Genomic DNA, 19,196 nt, shown 5'->3' with positions numbered 1-19,196 from the left:
ATGATGACTGGTTATGCTGAGCTATTTGCAGCACCATATTGGAGATCTTTGGTATAAAGTATGTACTGAATATATTAATAAACGTGTGTATGATCAAATAACATTGTGAACAAGTACACACGTTGAAGAAAAATTAATTAATAACTTGATCTGGTACAGTGGAGTTTGTTGCTGGATGCAGATGGGGGGTAGAGATGGCAGAATAGAATTAAGAATTATTTTTAAACTTTCAATTGCAAGGATTGTCATGCACTTGAAAGAATATTGCTTTGATCGCCTCCTTATTCTCAGTAATTGGCCTGATTGGTTACAGCCATATTCCTTAGCAAGGGTAACTATCTCTGTGCTCTTTTCATGTTTTTTTGATAATTGCAAACTTGGTTTCCATGGTTTTCATGTTTTTACTTATCCCTTTAACATTCTTGGTAACCTTAGTTAAGAAATACAGTACAAAAAGTACAGTATTTTATTGCACTTTTCATGAAGCATGTGAGATTCTAAACCCAACCAAGAGAAGGCAATCAGCATCTTCATGATGCAGTGACACAAACAAATAGCATACCAGAATCTTATAGGACTTTCACAAATTTTAGACAGGCATATTAGACGTAACTCTTTCATATTCCCGAATACCACAAAGTAGGATTTTTTTTAGGCACACACAATATTTTTTTGTTCATGTTGTATGGTGGGGAAACATCAAAACGTCAGAAGTTAGGGACACCATAACCCTCTGAGGCATTAAAATTTCTCTACTAAGAAAAGTCACCCTTCCTCATCCATTGAATCAAAGAGTAGCCCACGTAATGCATCATCAACAGGCAAAGAAGTGTGCTGAAATAATTCAACTAAAAAAGAAAATCACCAATTCTTTACTTTGAGAGACCATTTGATGTCAGGGCGAAGGAACCTCATTACCAGCCGGGCTAGCACATGAAGGGGGGCATGGGGCATTTCTCCCAGACACACTTAAATGGCCATTAAAAATAGGGAAAAAAAAGGATTCAAAGTTATGAGATGCTGAATGGCTTTCGTGGAGACGGCTCGTTCTCCCTTTGTCCCGTATCTCACGTCACTGGAGCCAGTGGAGTCATAAATGGCTGCTAACAGTAAACGGGTATAAAAAGACTCCCCGTTTCCTTTATGTGACCGGTTTCCTGCTGTTCCAGGGGAAAAGGAGATGGCAACTTGAGGTGTGGAAACTAATGGGAAGAACACAACAGTTGATAGACGGGGTGGAAGTGACCCCTGCCTGACCCAAAAAAGGCAATTTTAACATTCGTTGTCTTTTATATATCCAATATATATACAATAATTCTAGTTTGACAACAATTGAAAAAGATCATTTAGGCTGCAGACAGGATTTTTTTAAACTTGTTTTACAACTACTTCCCCCCTGATTGTTCTAAGAAGATAAAAGGTGATTAGACCTAGCTTACTGTTTCTCATTCGAAATAATACAAGTTAACATGAATATAGGGTTGTCCTTAAACAATATTATAAAAACATGGTTAAATACTACAACATGATTAAGTAAGCAAAATCAATTACTACCCCATTAATGTTCCGACAAGCGGATGAGTGGTTAGCACGTCTGCGGCACAGTTCTAAGGTCATGAGATCAATACCAGCTACCAGCCTTCCTGTACGGAGTTTGCCTGTTCTCCCTGTGCTTGCGTGGGTTTCCTACGGGCACTCCGGTTTCCTCCCACATTCCAAAAATATGCATGTCAGGTTAATTGGACTGTCAGAATTGTCCCAAGGTGTGAATGAGTGAGTGTGTTGTCCGTCTCTCTGTGCCCTGTGACTGGCTGGCAACTAGTTGAGGGTGTCCCCTGCCCACTGCCCAAGGATAGCTGGGATGGGCTTTATCACCCCAGCGACCCTACTGAGGATAAGCGGTGCAGATAATGGATGGATGGATGGATGTCTCAACAGTCCGCCGGCAGGCTGTCAGACCGTTGATAAATGAAGACGTGATTACAAAATGTCACCAGTCACTGAAATACATCATGCCACATATCATTGGAAATCTTCAACTCTTGGGAATCAAGATATGATGACCATTTTAAAATCTTGGTTGGTTGATTGGATCCCTTAATCACCGTTTCTTGTGGTTTGTCTTGGGCAAGTACAGCCTGACGTCACCGTCAGTCTGAAAAAGGACACCGAAAAACTATAAATCCAGTAATGTTCACTAATAACCTGCTTTCGTAGACAGCTGATTGAACAAGTCTCTGCAAACATGATCATGTTGCATCCAGGATCGGCCAGTGAATCCTTCAGTGAACAAAATATTTACACCAAAACACATGACAATGCCACAGATATAAAAAATCCACCTGAAAGCATACCTGCATTGCTGTACGTTCCTTGTTGCGATCGGTTTCACCACATAATTCCCGTTTACAAATAACCAGGCTCGCAAATTATTTGCATTATGGCCGTTAGCCTCTGACCTTATGATTGACACCATTCTTGGCCAATTCTATGCTTTTTTTATTTTTCCGCAGCCCAAATTAGTCTATAAGGGGCCTGTTTTGATAAAATGGAGATTGCCTCCTTTAGCTCCGAATATGTTTACCCAGTAGTAACCGATTCAAAAGATGACTGATACATAGCAAATCAAATTCTGAAAAGAACGATACGCAGATATACTCTTCAAATTAGACCGCAAAATAAACGTGACTAACGCCACATTTTTACGCACCTTTATTACACGCAAGTGTGCACAACCATTGATTGACTTCTGGAGAGAGAAGTCAAATATTCAAATTTCTTTCAAAATGTCTAAAATATTGGCCATATTAAACTATACATTTGCAAAGGTTTTATTGCTGTAAACTAATCGTCTCCAAATGGCCATTTTTGGAAACGCTTAAACCTAACCTTAGAAAAATTTGTGAAATACATTGTTTAGTTTTTCAGATTGTGATCAAATTTGACAAGGTACCAGGTACGTAAGTCCTCAAGCTTTTGTCTCACCTGTTTTTTCAAGGACATCAACGTTCTTGTCTTTTGTGAGGCCAACACACCTAGAAAACTGATCTCATGTTCTCGGTCTGCAAGACTGGAGATTAACTTGCCTTTTGAGAGCTACTTAGCAGACCTGAAAATTGATATGCATCGACTCAATAATTTAAAAGTACCTTTTCTTGCTCTTCCGTTGGCTATAATGACTGTAATGCCTTGTTAACCCTCTGTCAGAGGTTATGTAGCCCTATGACGTTTGCCTGGAGTTAACCAAATAGTTTCAGTCGCCACCGCCATCATGTGCTGTCTTATTTACTGCTGCAATTAGAACATGAAGATATGAGCCTGCCACAGACTATTCATCATGAATAAAATGATAGTTAGCTACCCTTTGCTCCATATATATCACAGTATTCCTTTGACATTTCAACTTTTGCTTCCCTGGTGCATCGCATAATATTTTCTGTGAATTGTTCCGGCAGGGCAATACATACTTTGAGAAATTCCGGTGTCACTTTGCAAGCGGGTTCAGAGGCAAATCAATCAGAGAACGCTCTCCTGTTTACTGGGTGCTCATTGGAGCAATCTGAATGAATTGTTTACATTTCTAGCGTCATACTAAATACCCTTTATACAAGTCCTTTGCAAGCAAAGCTATCGGGAGCAGGCCAGAGCTACGTTATTATGCAATTAGATGTTGTTTCTGCATTTAACTTGTGTTATTAATTCAAGGATTTTTTCATTCATGTCACTCGTCAAAAGCACTGTGTTTGTTTTCTCTCTCTTCAAAAGTGTGCTGTCTTAGTGTCTGATGTGTATACAAGTTGTGCTCTAACTTTGCTTGGTAAAAGCATAGACAATATACATGGATGGATACAGCTGTGTCATCTACAGACACTGCCCTACTTACGAACAAGATAGGTTCCGGACGATCGTTCATAAGTTGCTGCAGTGCAACATTTTGTATGGAATGTATGTTTGAGGTATATACAAGTATGTTTAAGGCTTGTATAAGTAACCTGTATTGTTTTGAAACTGAAAAATGAAAATTTAATAAAATACAATGCTCTATATCGTTACAAAGTAGGCTGATTGATAAAGCATACTACTGAAAAACAAAGCTCCACATTAGGCGTTGACATTCTGTGAAGCCCTTTGAGACTCCTTTGGATTAAGGGCTATACAAATAAATGTGACTTGACTTGTCTATAAAGATAAATAAAGTTAAGTTTAATTTACGTTTGGAAGAGTTCAGGGACTTCCTCCTCCGTGGTAAAAAGTGGACAAAAAAAGCGATCCAACCATTTTCTCAACCGCATCAAGCTTTCTTATTTCACTTTAATTTCAAATGAAAAGGCTCGCCTCTTCCTTACATTTTACGACAACCATATTGAATGAATGCACAAGATATTAAACAGTAAAAATGTCAAAGTTCTATGCGTGCTGGAGATATAGTGCAGTGTGTATACAGTACACACAAACTAGAATGTAGAAGCCGGGTTTCTTCTTCTGGGTAAATGCTGGGTGAGCTCTCGCAGCGCCACATGGCGGACAGAAGCACTACGGCACTGTCCTCTACTCGGAAAAAGGTGCACACAATACAAAATCTAACTTACAATATCCGGATATATTTCGACATCCTGATAATAATGTTGTACCTGAATGTATCTACCGTTTTGCGTAAGTCAAATGTTCCTAAGTAGGAGAGCTTCTATACTATGTAAGGCTGGGTACATCTGTGTCATTTTTTGTCGCAGGAAAATTCAAACGGAATTATCCTGGAGAAATCAACCAATAAACATGAGGATTTTTTTAGCGAGTGTGGTAAACTGGAGTTTCCGTGAGTCATTCGTCCCTGCACTTCAAGTGGGGGCTGGGCAAATCAATTTAAGCATTGATGTTATCGATACTAAGAGATAACTAGGATTGTTTCAATACGATTGTCCTTAGATATTTTCTTAAACCTGTAAAAGGTTTTTACATTGTGTTATTTACACATTTTGGGGATATGATTTTCAAATCATCAAATGTATTTGTAAAGCACTTTTAAGCCAACGAATGAATAAAATCCCATCTGTTTTCCTCACCCAACAACACAAAACACCTAAAACACCGACACTCACAATGTTTAAAATAAAATAAAAACAAAATAAATAGCAGTAATGAAATGAAATACAATTATGGCAAGGCACAGGCTAACCATGCGAAGAAAGAAACAGGAGGGAGTCTCATCCGCATTCATAGGGATGGCAGCAAATGGCCAAAGGAAAAAATTTACACCTTGACTTAATTTTACAAATATTCTACAATGTAAATTATTTTAGTTGTTTTGTTGACATTGTTGTACAGTATTTTTATTTCCATTACATTGCTGATTTGTTTGCATAGTAGTTATTTATTAAAAATCATGGTGCCTGAAATTGTTGTGCTGTGTATTGTAAATTAAAAATAACTCAAGGGGATTATTCAACGATCATTACAGTTGCAAGCGAAAAATATTGGATCGTATCAATTAATAACGCTCTGTATTTTCTTGGATTGTACTGATACCATAATTTGCCCACTTCGAACTACAGGTCCACCGAGCTTTGCGGCATAACAATATACCAGGCGAAATAATCTACAACATTTAGGATCATCACAAATGTTTATTGCTCTTTATAGCAATTTTGATGCTATTCCAGCAGATTTTTCTCAATAACTGCCTTCAAATTCTTAATGTCTAGCACCCATCCCAGTTAGTCCTCTGACCAAGCATGCAGTATATTCTTAGTCTTAATCTGTGAACTTTTGACGCACCTCTGGCTCACCCTTCAGTTGGTTTTGGGAGCCCCCCGGGCCCGTTCCGTGAACTCCGACCCCCGAGCTGAAAAGGGAAAGGCTAATACTAGCCAGCGTGGCCGATGGGGAAACCCAACACCGACATCTTTTGATGCAACTGTCAGGCTTTGCTTTCACATTTCATCCCACCTTCGTCAAATTATTACCCAACAAGTTAGTGACCTGCCGAGCACACCTATAATTAAGACCCTGTCAATATTATCTCCTTCCAAGTTCTGAAACACCAAATGTCATGGCAGGCATCTTAAACGCAGTAGTTGAAAGGACAATTATATGTTTATCTAAAATGGTGATAATAGTACCCTCGGTCGAAATTCCCAAATGTGGTTGTTTACTGTTGAGGGGTGAAACGCATATTTTGGTAATAACAAGTTTTCATATGGGTGCAATGCATCCTTTGTAACTGAGCAACAGAGAGTCATAATGGTTTCCAAAGTTCACAGTTTCTGGAGGATTATCTGTCAAAATGTTGTTCCTCTTTCTCATTTACTTGGGGGTATGGCTTCAACATCAAGGTTTTTTTCCGTATTGTATTTGTATGTGATAATTTTGTTGAAAAATTCATTAATTCAACCGGATTGTATTTAAAACACCATTTAACTAAATTCTGAGTAGCCATTTTGACAGAGTGAACAAATCCTTGGTTCTTTGGCAAAACCTTCAAACTCTAAAATGGACACGTTTCCTCAAAACAGTATAGGTGCTCAGCCATTAAGTTTTATCAATTCGCTGGTCAATAATTTGCTTAAAATATATGTAATAAATTACAACATATTCTAAGCATTTATATGTCTGAAAACGATTATCATTATTACCAAACTGTGACCTTTTGGAGGGTTTTCCTAAATGTTTTAAAGTAAATATTCAACTTAGAGAAGCCTGATTTGGGCTGAAGATTCCATTAATGTATCATCCAAAACATTTAATCAAATCAGATTATCAAAGTAGTTGTAGTTTAATGATGGAGAAGTTCTATTTCTAGTTGACTTTTTACAAGTAGTTGTTGCGCTTCCACTTGAAGGTGTTGTTTTGTCGTAAGCCAAATATTTCTTTGTTTAAGGAAATATTTCAAAATATTGCTGTCAAGTGAAAGAAAATTTTCTTTTCATGGGGTTAAAATAAAAATCCCACCAAAGTATTGATATTCAATATGCTCCAAAGCAACAATAATTTTACTGCTGACCAATAAAGGACAGGCCAATATATCTTATAAATTTACTAGTTTGTCTTATTTGTTTAGCTATGACATAACATAATAATGTGATAATGAATAACGCGGTTAGTTTTTCAGTAACAAGGTAATCGAATTTTACAACGCAGTTACCGTTACTGACGGTCAAAAGTGCTGTGTTACTTTGTCTAGGACATATCAGCATAGAAAAGCAGGACATCCTCCGTCAGCTTTTTGGCATATATTTACCAACAACCCGCGAGCATGAACCTAATTCAACCTAAGCCATATGTGAAAAAATTACTTGAATTACAGTAGGCCATGTCTACTTGACCAGTTGTTTCAGTTAGATTTAATTTTTTAAACTAACCTTATATTGTTTACCAACAACTGTTATTTCATTTTATTGCTTACTTTTTTTGCTGCACTTAAAGTGTATGATACATCTCTTGCTGGTGAGGTTCAATACATATTACAAGGTCCTATAACACACCTGTCTGTTCCTCTCGGTTCAACTGACTCAAGTACTGCTCAGAAAATTTTAAAATTCCTTGACATACAACTGAAAAGGTTACTTTCCCTGGTAAGTAGTTAATTTTACCATAGAGTTACTTGTCATTACTGCACAATGCCCATCTAATCCCATTTTTTGCAGCAGTGAGGGTGATTATTGCTTATTTTTTTAGTTTTTAGTTCTTTACCTGATGTTCCTGAATTGACAACAATCTAAACATGCAGTGGCAAGGGTGGAAAGAGTCCATAAAAATTTTCTGAGCTCTCCTTAACGCAGCAAGCTTTGTGCAGTTCGTCAAGTGAGGGAAGGGGGCAAACCTTTCAGAAAAATCACAGGACAAATCAAGCGATCAATTGGTAAACACACACAAGTTAACAGGCTCACAAAAAACACCACCAACTGCTTGAATCTGGTCGCTCAAGTTAACCAACACACAAATACCACATATGCAGATGATTCCAGTGAGTCACAAATGCTGACTCAAATAAAGAAACGGGACCAATTAAGTCACAGAGTGACTCAGACCAACATGAATTCCAAAGTTGACTATATCCTCCCAAAAACTTTGGTGGATCTCCAAATCGGAAGATCTTTGGAGTTTCCACACAGTTACGTAGCCTTGGCAGAGGTATCCGCACTTTGGCTGTACCTCAAGCTTGTAATGTTACGGTCATTCGTGAATTAGGACTGTCATTGCAACAAGGAAAGTTCATGAGTAAGCGGACACAGAGGTGGGCCGCTTAATGGCCGGCAGGGCATGGTTATGGTTAGAAATAGAAGGAGAGTACTTTATGGGGCGCTTGGCCTCTAAATGTTACGGCGGTGTCACTTTTGCTCTAGAGACAAATTGCGCTGGGAAAATATGGCCCATAAAGTCTGTCAAAGCTCAGCGCATGTGTGGCAAAGCATGAAAAAGTGCCACAAATGAAACACAATTAACCCGCCTCCCTTTCCACAAAGAAAAGAAAGACAAACCGATTGACGCCTGGCTACGTGTGTGCATTTGAGCGTGTGTGTGCCATGTGTGGCAAATGAAATGGCAAGGTTTTGTTTTTGAAGGTTGGTGGTAGATCCACATGTGCATTATGCCGCTGTAGATAGCAGACATTTCGAAATGTTTGTTTGTTCCTGATCTAAATCAGGGGTCGGGACCTTTTTTGAACCAAAGAGCCATAAATGAAAAAAATATTTCATTTTTTTTCCAGGGAGAGCCACACCACACATTGTAAGACAATATTCAACCTGTTCTTCAGGCAAAAGCTAATTCTTCAGTTCATTTGATTTCACTGTGACTTTAGACGATTTAAAGAAATCTATAAAATAATAATTATGCCAGAGTGTCCCGTATTCTGGTAAATATACCACTTAAAATTTGTCTCCCCCCGCAATTACTTAAATTGGTTGAGGCTCATTTTGACTGTCATTCAATGGTTCCAAAACAAGGTGCAAGCAAAGTTATTTTGTAACAATGTCACAAAATACTGCAAACAAAAATACCACGTACCTTCGGTGCAAACGGGGCTGGCCAAATAAGAAAAGGTGTGCGCGCACTGTCTATAGCTCCACCCATTCCAACCACTCACCAGATCCAATTGCTCTAGCTGCTTTTCTAGAACTTCTGGGTAAAACGTTTAGGGTAAATGGTTGTTCTGTGCCTGTTCGTCATAAAGTGTTTCAACAATTAACATTGTTTAATGAGCTTCCATATAAAGTTATATTTGGCTCCCTTGGTATTAGAGTAATCTAGTGGCAGTCCAAGGATTTTACACCTAGGTGATGTGTCATTCCCAAACAAACCACCTTTATAACCCAGCCTTCCACCAATCAAGAGCCGGTTCCCTTCGACATGCTTTTTTTTCTTGTGATTGGTCAACATGCATGTTTTTATTTTAGGGATTCTATGTGTTGATTTTCAATTTGTTAGTAGAAAGAATGTTACAATTGTTTTGTATTTAATCTTTTTTTTTTTGTACATCAGTAAATACTTTTATCTATATTTCCTGTGTTTTTCAGAGATCATGTGTTTCACATAACAAATGTCAAGTTTATTCTTGGATTGCATGGTTGTTGTTGCACTGAAAAGTAAATATATTATTTAGCATTCTGTTGTGTGTTTTTCAGAGATTCAGAGTTGTTTGGCAAAAAATTGGTATAAAAAAAGGAAATGTAAACGAGTTAAACGTTCACCGTGGAGTTTAAAAATGCTATTATAAATTTGTAGAATAATAAACTTTAGACTCTGGTTTATTAACGCACCCTAGCTGACGTTTCCTTATGCCTGCAAGAAAGCCTTGATATCGGCAACTCAGAATCTGATTGTCCAAACCAACACTTTCATCGCCATTATGTTATGTCTCAGGAGGCGCTGCTGATCTGCTTGTAAAGGCCTCCTGGAAGATTTCTGAGCCTGGTGACAAGTAAGGGCTTAAATGTAATTGGTTAAATGCTTAAATATGAAAGCATGCATCTGGAAGCAGCGTAATCAGGGGAAACGCAATTAAAGTTAGCTAACAGACAATTTGGAAATATTTAATAAGTATTCATGGACAAAATATAATTACATCACATGATTCAGATATTTTTTAGGGAAGTAGAGAAGGCCTTGCAGGACGTGAAGGGACACCACTGTAGTAATCCGCCAATAGTATTTCAGTTTGACAATCTAAACGTGTGTGATTTCTGTACTTCCTATCCTAAGGATAATAAAGTGCTCAACTATTTTTTTAAATCTATTTAAACAAATGTTCAAGGATAGAGATGGATTGAAAAAATAAGATGGGTGAAACGGCAAATCAGGAATGTGGGAGTAGAAGGTCGATACGGGGTGAAGTCGGGGGGACGGAAGACAGCACCAATTCAAAACAACTTCCTGTCTCAGTTACACCACCCCATGCTTAGGAAAATATGACCTTAAGGTACTGAAATAACCGTCCAAACCAACGCTGAGTTGTGACCAAAAAAAGCGCTAAAGTAATGATCAATACTTTTTGTTACTGAATTCAGCAGAACAGAAGATTGTGAATAAACTGAAGGCAAACGGAACAGCACCAAGTCTCAAATCCCAACCCGGGAGGTCCTCGCTTTACGATGGTGCGGAAATGTGAGAATTTGAGGTCATGAACGGTGCAAGGCCATCATTTGTGTGAGTGAGGGTTTATTTATTTAAGTAGGAAGGGGCATCATTTTAAGTTTTGTTTTATTTTCAAGGCGACAGGACGGGATGTGACAAGCGTTGCTAGGAATATTATATTCTACTACAGTATTTTTGAACTATTGTGCAGCGGCACACTAGTAGACCTTGTCCGTAGTGCCGCAAAAAATTGCCCATTTATTATTTTTGCAAAAAAGTATGCAATTGGTTCTGTATCTTTGTTTTTTCCTAGTGATTAGCTGAGTAACTGTAACACCCATTGATAGCAGTAGGTGGCAGCAGATTACCAAATATATTTTCTTTTTACGCATTCACTTTCTGCTCATATGGTCCTACAAGGAAATGTTTTTACCATAATAATTTATTTTGTCCGATGAAGCAATTTCAGATTGCACTGCAAGAAATAATAAAATAAATCATCCATCCATCTATTATCTGCTCGCTTATCCTCTGTAGGGTCGCGGGGGTGCTTGAGCCCATCCCAGCTATCTTCAGGCAGCGGGCAGGGGACACCCTGAACTGGTTGTCAGCCAGTCGCAGGGAACACAGAGAGACAGACAACTCACTCGCCCATTCACACCTAGGGACAGTTTGGAACGGCCAATTAACCTGATATGCATGTTTTTGGAATGTGGAAACCGGAGCACCCGGAGGAAACCCACGCAAGCACCGGGAGAACATGCAAACTCCACACAGGAGGTTTGATCTCATGTCTTTAGGACTGTGCCGCACACGCGCTAACCACTGCGCCGCTGTGCTGCCTAAAAGAAATCAAATAAAGCAAAAAAAAAAGCACATCGATTTGCTTGTTTTAATCATTGTATTGTTTTACAAAAAAAAAAAACTAAAAGAAGCTAGGGTGGAGTCAATCATTTTAGTCCCTTTGGCATATTTTTTTTCTCAGTTTCAATATTATTTTTTTTAATTGATTTTTTACATGAAAAAACATATTAAAAATAACACTTACCTTTGATGTTAAGTCTATAATTTTGTAGAAACTCAAAATATGATGTGAAACCATCAAGGGATTTTGTACTTGCAAGAGAACGGGGAGAGCCCAAACCTCAGATAAGAAATTCCAAACTCTTCAAAAAGCCTCCTCCTAGGCCCTTTCGTTCTGGTAAATCTCCTACGTTGCAATAGTCACAAACCGGCATCCTATGCAATTTCCTTTGCAGGTGTCCAATATTAAAACTGAATTGACATATCACTTGGAAAACAGGTTAAAAATATAATACAATTAAAAAAGAAATACAGCATAATTGTTTACACAAATCCAATAAATTGTCCAAAGTTTGCATTCTGTTGCCTATATTAATAGCTTTCTTTTGTTGGCCAGTCTCTGATATGGTTTTTTTCTTTGCCGCTCTGCCTTGAAGGCTAGCATCTAGGAGTCGCTTCTTCACGGTAGATGTTTACACTGGTGTTTTTTGGGTACTCTCTAAAAATGCTGCTAGTTAAGGACCCATTATTTGTCTATTCCTAAAACTAGAGTGCCTAATGTAGTTGTCCTCTTGCATGGTTATGCCCTCCACTTGTCTTTCTACTCTCGTTACAGCCTTTTTGCGCTGTTCTCTGAAGGGAGTAGTACAGTACGCACCGTTGTAAGAGATCCTCAGTTTCTTGGGCAATTTCTCGCATAGAATAGGTTTCATTTCTCAGAACTGGAATAGACTGTAAAGTTTCACACAGAGTTCTCTTATTCTATCCATTCTGGAAGTTTAATCACACCCACAAATGCGATGCTCTAGATACTTGACTAGCTCAACAGTTTTCTAGCTCGTCTAACCTGCTATACTGTTAACAGTTGTGCTAATATTATTGTAATAGGATCTGTTTCTAATCATACATTAGATTTCTAACACACTTAGGAAACACAATCTACTATTAGAACACTGTAATGCTGTTTTCTAGAAATGGGCCTGTATACACCTTGCTTTGCGTTAAAAAGAGACATTTGCCACATGAACAACGTATGATGTGTATTTCTGATTAGTTTAACGTTATTTTCATTGAAATATAAGTACTTTTCCTGAAAAAATAAGGACATTTCTAAGTGATCTCAACTTTATGAACAGTAGTGTACCAAAAATAAAATAGTAATTGAATTAGTTTAACATTAAAATAACAATTACCAGGATATATAACTATTTCCTCATCTACAGTATGTCCCACTTTCTTGTAATTATACTTGAATAAGTTAATATTGAATATATTGTTAATATCAGATATTTTATATGGCTGAGATGGAATGTGATTGTCAGGATAAACTGCACTTCTCACAAAAGCCATACTGCCCTTAACACTTAACATCTGTCTCGACTTGAAGGGAGCATTTTTCCCCCCACATAACTATTCACATTGTGCACGCATACATACAATTTAAAAGGTCGATGGGGAAGATGGCGCTTGTAAAAGTGAGGGATTAAGTGTGTAAAGATGTGTGTGTTGGTCCGTGCAGGGAAAGCTTGCATGAGGAAGTGAGGAGCACTTCTGGAAGGCTTCTTTTGTCACTATGTCAAGGGAAAACGTTCCTCATACTGGCTAATTTCTCTAATTATCTTGGTGCCAAATGATTTCCAGATGACAGTGACAGGAAATCATCGCTCAGTCCCTGACATTGTTACTGAGACGTAAATGCACCGTAATCTCCTTCAATAAAACTGTAATTAATAATCAGTGCACTGTAGTAATGTTTTCTGTGCTACGGACCAGTTTAATTTCCGACTGCAGACGTTCCCCTACTTACGACCATTCGACTTACGTAAAACGATAGATACTAAAAAAAAAAATTCGGGATGTTGAAAAATATACAGACACTGCTGTAAGTTAGATTTTGTATTGTGTGCACCTTTTTTCGAGTGCAGGACAATATTTTAGCGCTTGTTTCTACCGCTACCGGCTTGTGGCGCTGTGAGAGGTCACCCAGCATCCGCCCCGAAGAAGAAATTCGTCTTCTTTTTCCGGGTTCGTGTGTAAACATAACAAGGTGTACTGTATCGCTAGCACGCTAAGAACTTTGACTTTTTATTGTTTAATATCTCGTGCATCCATTCAATATGTCTAAAGAAGAGGTGAGCCATTTCTTTTGAAATGAAAGTGGAATGAGAAAGCTTGATGCGGTTGAGAAAATGGTCAGAACGCTTTTTATCCGCCACTTTTTACCATGGAGGATGACCTCTTGAAGTGTATCCTCCAAACTTAAGTGAAACCCAACTTTATTCATCTATATAGAGCATATTATTTTGTAAAATGTTTATTTTTTAGTACAAAACAATACAGGTTACTTATACAAGCCTTAAACATACTTATGCGAACCTTAAACATACAAAATATAGCACTGAAGCAACTTACGAACAAATTCAACTTACGAACGATCGTCCGGAACCTATTTCGTTCGTAAGTAGGGCAGCATCTGTATATACTCGCAGCCGGGCCAAATAATAACATTAGTAATAAATAATAATAATAATAATCCGATCGAATCCATTGTGTAAACGCTAGACCACCAGGTTATCTAGATGACATAGGAAAAGGCATTCAATTTGATCTCATCATCACACTATTTCAACTCACGGTGCCACGTTGTACACAGTGGATTTTGGCGGTTTCTCATAATGCTCTCTTACAACGTTTTACAACGTGGCACCTAGAAATAGTATGATGACGAGATTAAATCAAATGTGTTTTGCTTTGTCATCTACCATCTCAAATGCCTAGTGGTTAGGATTCAACACTTTCATTGCTGTGATCTGGGTTTAATTCCCGCTGCATCCATTGATGAGCAAATGTGGTCAGTGGTATTTGTCAAATGATAATCATTGCTCAGTGCAGCGCACACCAAAAATTGAAGGTTTTGGCTGAATAAATGTGTGTATACACAAATATGTTATAAGCAAAAAAATAAGGCACATTTCTGTCTTTCTGTGCGGGCCGGTATCAAATGACCCACGGCCCAGTGGTTGTCGACCACTGCCTCAAAAGACCAAGATAGAATAATAAAGAACAGGACAATACTGTTTTTGTTTTAAATAGGAAGGACAGTTTTCTGCTCTTCATTTAATGGGCATAGTCTGACTGGACTGAACAACACAAGTAATTCGAAATTTCTGCCTTCTTATAACTTTGTCTTTTCTAGTAAAGCAAAGGTATAGGTATGAGGAAAGCATCTTTTTTTTAGTTTATTCATATTTGGAACATTTGAGAGCATTCAAAACGGAACAACATTTTTGTTTCTATCTTCATTTACCAAAATGTTTCTCTTTAGCTCTAATCAGTTTGTTTTCTGAACCCAAATTACCTTCTTTTCTTGGTCACATCCATTTTTAATTAAAATAGCATGGCTTTTTAAAAGACATTTATGAAGTAAAAAAAATCGGACATACTGAGACCCCTTCGCGGATTTTGAATTGGATTGTTTTTATTGTCATTGATATGTATTGTGCATTGTGTTCAGCAGACAGCAAATTCTTTGTCTGTAGGGTGGCTGTGATGAATGTGTGTGCGACGGTGATAGGTTGGTGTATGCCATTGATTAAACAGCGAGCAGGTGCACAAGTCCATGTGTTCACCCTAAACAAACTCCCAAGCATGGCGACAACTAGTAGCTTTAGCGACTTATTACAATCAAAATAAATTAATAAATGAAATCAGACTCTGAAGAAAGTCAGAAGAGCGCAAATAAATTGTTATCACCAGCAGTTGCTTTGTGGATTGTTATCTGGTCCAGAGGTCTAGAGAGGCTTTAGGGAAGCTGCAGTTCCAGCAAACAACTCTCTAAAGCCACCCTTGCTGACCCGGTATCTCACCAACACTAGATCAGTTACCCATGAAACTGATGACCTGGAGCTCCAAGTCGAGTGAAATAGCTACATTCTGGAAAGTTGTATTTCAACCAACGCAGAGACACGGTAGGTAGCCACTCTCTAAATTGCTTTCTTACTCTGAAAGGAGAACCCTCCAATTTCGTTGTACTTTTGTGTAATGACAATAAAAAACATTTATTCCACTTCAGTTATGTTTTTTGTGTTTTTAAGTAAATTTGACCCTTGGGGTCTTCTATGAAGGTGCGACGGAATTTCACTTTTTGTGGGTGGTTCTGGTCCCCATTAACCACAATAACCAGGGACTACTGTATTTTTAATTAGAGCTTTGTATTTGACCTTCTTCGAATTGTTTAGGCTCCTTCCTCCAACCAAATATGCCTACATAAATGTACTGACCCTCCGAGAGTCCATAGCGGGAGTCGGGCATTGTGCCTTCCCAGTTGCAGCCCCCGTCTGCTAAGCAGCTGTTTGGGATCAGATGCAGTGAAAGCCACCGATTAGTCCCAGTAGAAGCGAGACTGCCGGTGCATTCCAGCAACTTGATCTTTTTCAATTTCATCACCAGTGGGGGTACACTAACCTCGAGGGAAGAGGAGTCTCATCTGGAGTCATATCTTTGTGCTATCATCATTTCGAATAGCCTTTACGTTTCAACTTTATCATGTTCCCTCTACTGTTTCGGCCATAAAACAAACATCTTCTTGACAAAAAAGATGCTCAATTAAAATTTGAAAAATTTGAAAATTACCGTCGTTTTCTTGTTAATCTTTGACTTTAGTATCAGATAGATTCTACGTTAGAAATGTCACACTCAGTTTCGTTCAGAGTCCAAGACTTTATGTTTTCAAGTTGGCCGGCTCCTGAAATTTGGAATCATTTTAGCTTTACAAGTGCATTAATATCAGGGGTTAAATCCTGTGTAGCAGAGCATTTAACAATATAATCTAAGTTTTTGTTGGTTTAGCTTGTATGCTTCTTTGTTTTATTGTTGTGAATAACAGAACACACCTGTTCACACAGACAAGTAGTCCCTAACATGGATAGAACCTTTGCTGATAGAACCAGGGCGGTACCTTCTAGTGGCAAGAAGTAGTATTTGGTTTCTGTTAATAAATAAAATTATAACTTTTGATAGAAATGAGCTAGAGACTTGCTTTTTTTGACATACTTAGAAATTTACGACGGTCCGGATTAAAACCCCATGCGTTTGACATGTAAGTTTGACATGCCTGCTCCGTGTATGCATTTTTGTTTCTAACAGTTACTTTACTCTTTTTCTTGGTATTTCAGAGTTAAGGATTTCAAGTGTGTATTTTTACTCCCCTGTAGTGGGTCCTCGTGCCCTAAAATGTTTGGAAAGCCCACTAGATGACCACGCCCAAATTTTAAGATGCAAACATGACTTGTCCAACCTTGCATTTGCAAACAACCCGACGGCGTTAGATTTACGACGGCAGACGTTCTGAGCAGGTGGCGCCGTGACCTTACTTCCCTTCCTCTTCTCCCCTCTCCAACGTGTCTCTGTCTCACACTTGTCCTCCCATTTAATGACGCGCCTGCCTTCCAACATGACCCGAAATTAGAGGCCGACCAAATGCCGGTCCGGAGAGACAAAACGACAATGTCCCTTGCCAAAGCAGACAAAAGAAACAAGCAACACCGACTTTCAGGTGACTGAAAGTCAAAGTTGGTGTATTTGTGGCTGTGGAAAATAACAGGGTTACTTTTTGTGTTCTGGAGTTTAGTATAAAATGGAACTACAATTGAACTAGCCATGATTTTAGCGGCTTCATGAATTTTGAAACAATGACAATCAACTCTTGGTGGCTTGGTTCAAAAGCAAAGGTTCGAAACGAAATATTCTCAAATTATGGTGCCAAATTGTTGTCTGATGTATTGGTCGACAACCACTGGGCCGCAGACAGGTACCGGGCTATGGGTAGTAGGCCTATGGTACCGAGCCACACAAAGAAAAATTTGTTCCATTATTTTTTGCCTATTTTTGTTTTACTGACACTGCTTCGTTGAAAACTGAACTTGAACGAGGATTTTAAAGTTGTACTTTTAAATTATAATCAGTGTGGTTTTCATGGGTGCAGTTGCCCATCGGGTGGCGCAACATTGGAAACAATGATTCCTGTACGCCAAAGATACAGTTCTGGGATAAATCCACCAAACCTTTACGCTTATGGCCAATTAGCATGAGAAATGGTGAACATTTTGGTAGTGGGTTTTGTGGAGTCATGGATTTCTATGTCAAGAACACAACATAGACCACATAACACCAACAAGCTTTTTGCATGGTTTGGTCATTTGGTCAGAGTTCACAGGTTGCAGGTTTAATTCCAGTTACCGGCCTCCTTGTCTGGAGTTTGCATGTTCTTCCTGTGCCTCTGGGCTGTCCAGTTTCCATCCACATCCTAAAAAGATGGCTGGGATGGGACCAGAACCCAAGGAACCCTCGTTAGGAAAATTATATGTGATTTTGATATGATGTTATGAGGACTTATCAATTTTCTACAACATGACTCCACAGTGGATATACTCTTATTATTATTTTAATTATTGTTGTTATTATGCTATTTTTATTTTAGAAAAAAGTGCAAACATGTTTAATACCGCACTGGGGCCGGGCTGTGAAAATATTTTCGGACAATGATCCGGTCAGTGATCCCGAAAAGGTTGCTGACCACTTGTCTAATAGTTAGGCTGTCTAATAGAAAATGATTACACCAATGTAAAAAAAATGATGTGTATACAACATTTTTTTATTTGTTTTTGGAACTATTATCAACTTTTAGGAGTGGCGTAGATAACTTGCTATTACTTTGTTAAACATGATAGGCTTTGTCCTAATCCAACTTGCATTGTGGAGGAATTATCATATATGACTTTGAAGAAATAAAAGAACAGGGACAGAAAGCAGCAATTTCAGATAAGCTTTAAGGGACACTGTGTAATATTTGATTACTAGATGTGGCTCGATTAGCTAGCGCGACCGAAAAGAAGTGCTACAAAGCACTTGGAAGAACATAAACTGCTGAGACTCAAAGATACAAAACCCCATGTTTTTATCCTCTTTTTTTTACACATCCTTTCATCATATGTATTTTTTCAACTGGCTGGCAATCAATTCAGGGTGTCCCCTGCCCACTGCCCCAAAATGCCTGGGGTGGGCTCCAGCACCCCTGCGAAACTAGTTAGGATAAGTGGTGCAAATAATGGATCGTGTATTTTTGCTTATTATTCAAATCAATATTGTTTTTTTAATGAGTGAGAGGCGCCAAATAATAGCTTATGTCCCTTTTAAATATGTGATGCTACGTGTTTTTGTTGTTCAATTGTATGAATATGGTCGCTGTTTTGCAATTGCATCTTTAATTTGTTCTTAAGTAAGGCCCACCACATACTGTATGGACGTACTGTCGTCAACTATAAAAGATTATATGGCATGAAAAAGAAAAAGAACAGATTGAAGGTAAGTTGACAAAATAATTCAAAATGTTTTAATGACTTAATAGTGCTTAATAAAAGAATGTTTTAGTTTTTAGAAGTAGCATCACAAAATTAAGTACAGTACAGCATCATTTCTTGTTCTGCTCAACACTTTTACCTGGCAATAAAAAAACTGATGTTTGTGAGACGCTCAATTCCAAGTCAGGATTGTTTATATTTTTATAGTCTATGTGTTGTTCCTTGGGTTATTTAGCACTGAGGGAG

Source organism: Urocampus carinirostris, chromosome 9 (genome assembly GCF_059441175.1).
Source record: "Urocampus carinirostris isolate Australia breed hairy pipefish chromosome 9, RoL_Ucar_1.0, whole genome shotgun sequence".
NCBI lineage: Eukaryota > Metazoa > Chordata > Actinopteri > Syngnathiformes > Syngnathidae > Urocampus > Urocampus carinirostris.
This window is presented reverse-complemented; position numbering follows the sequence as displayed.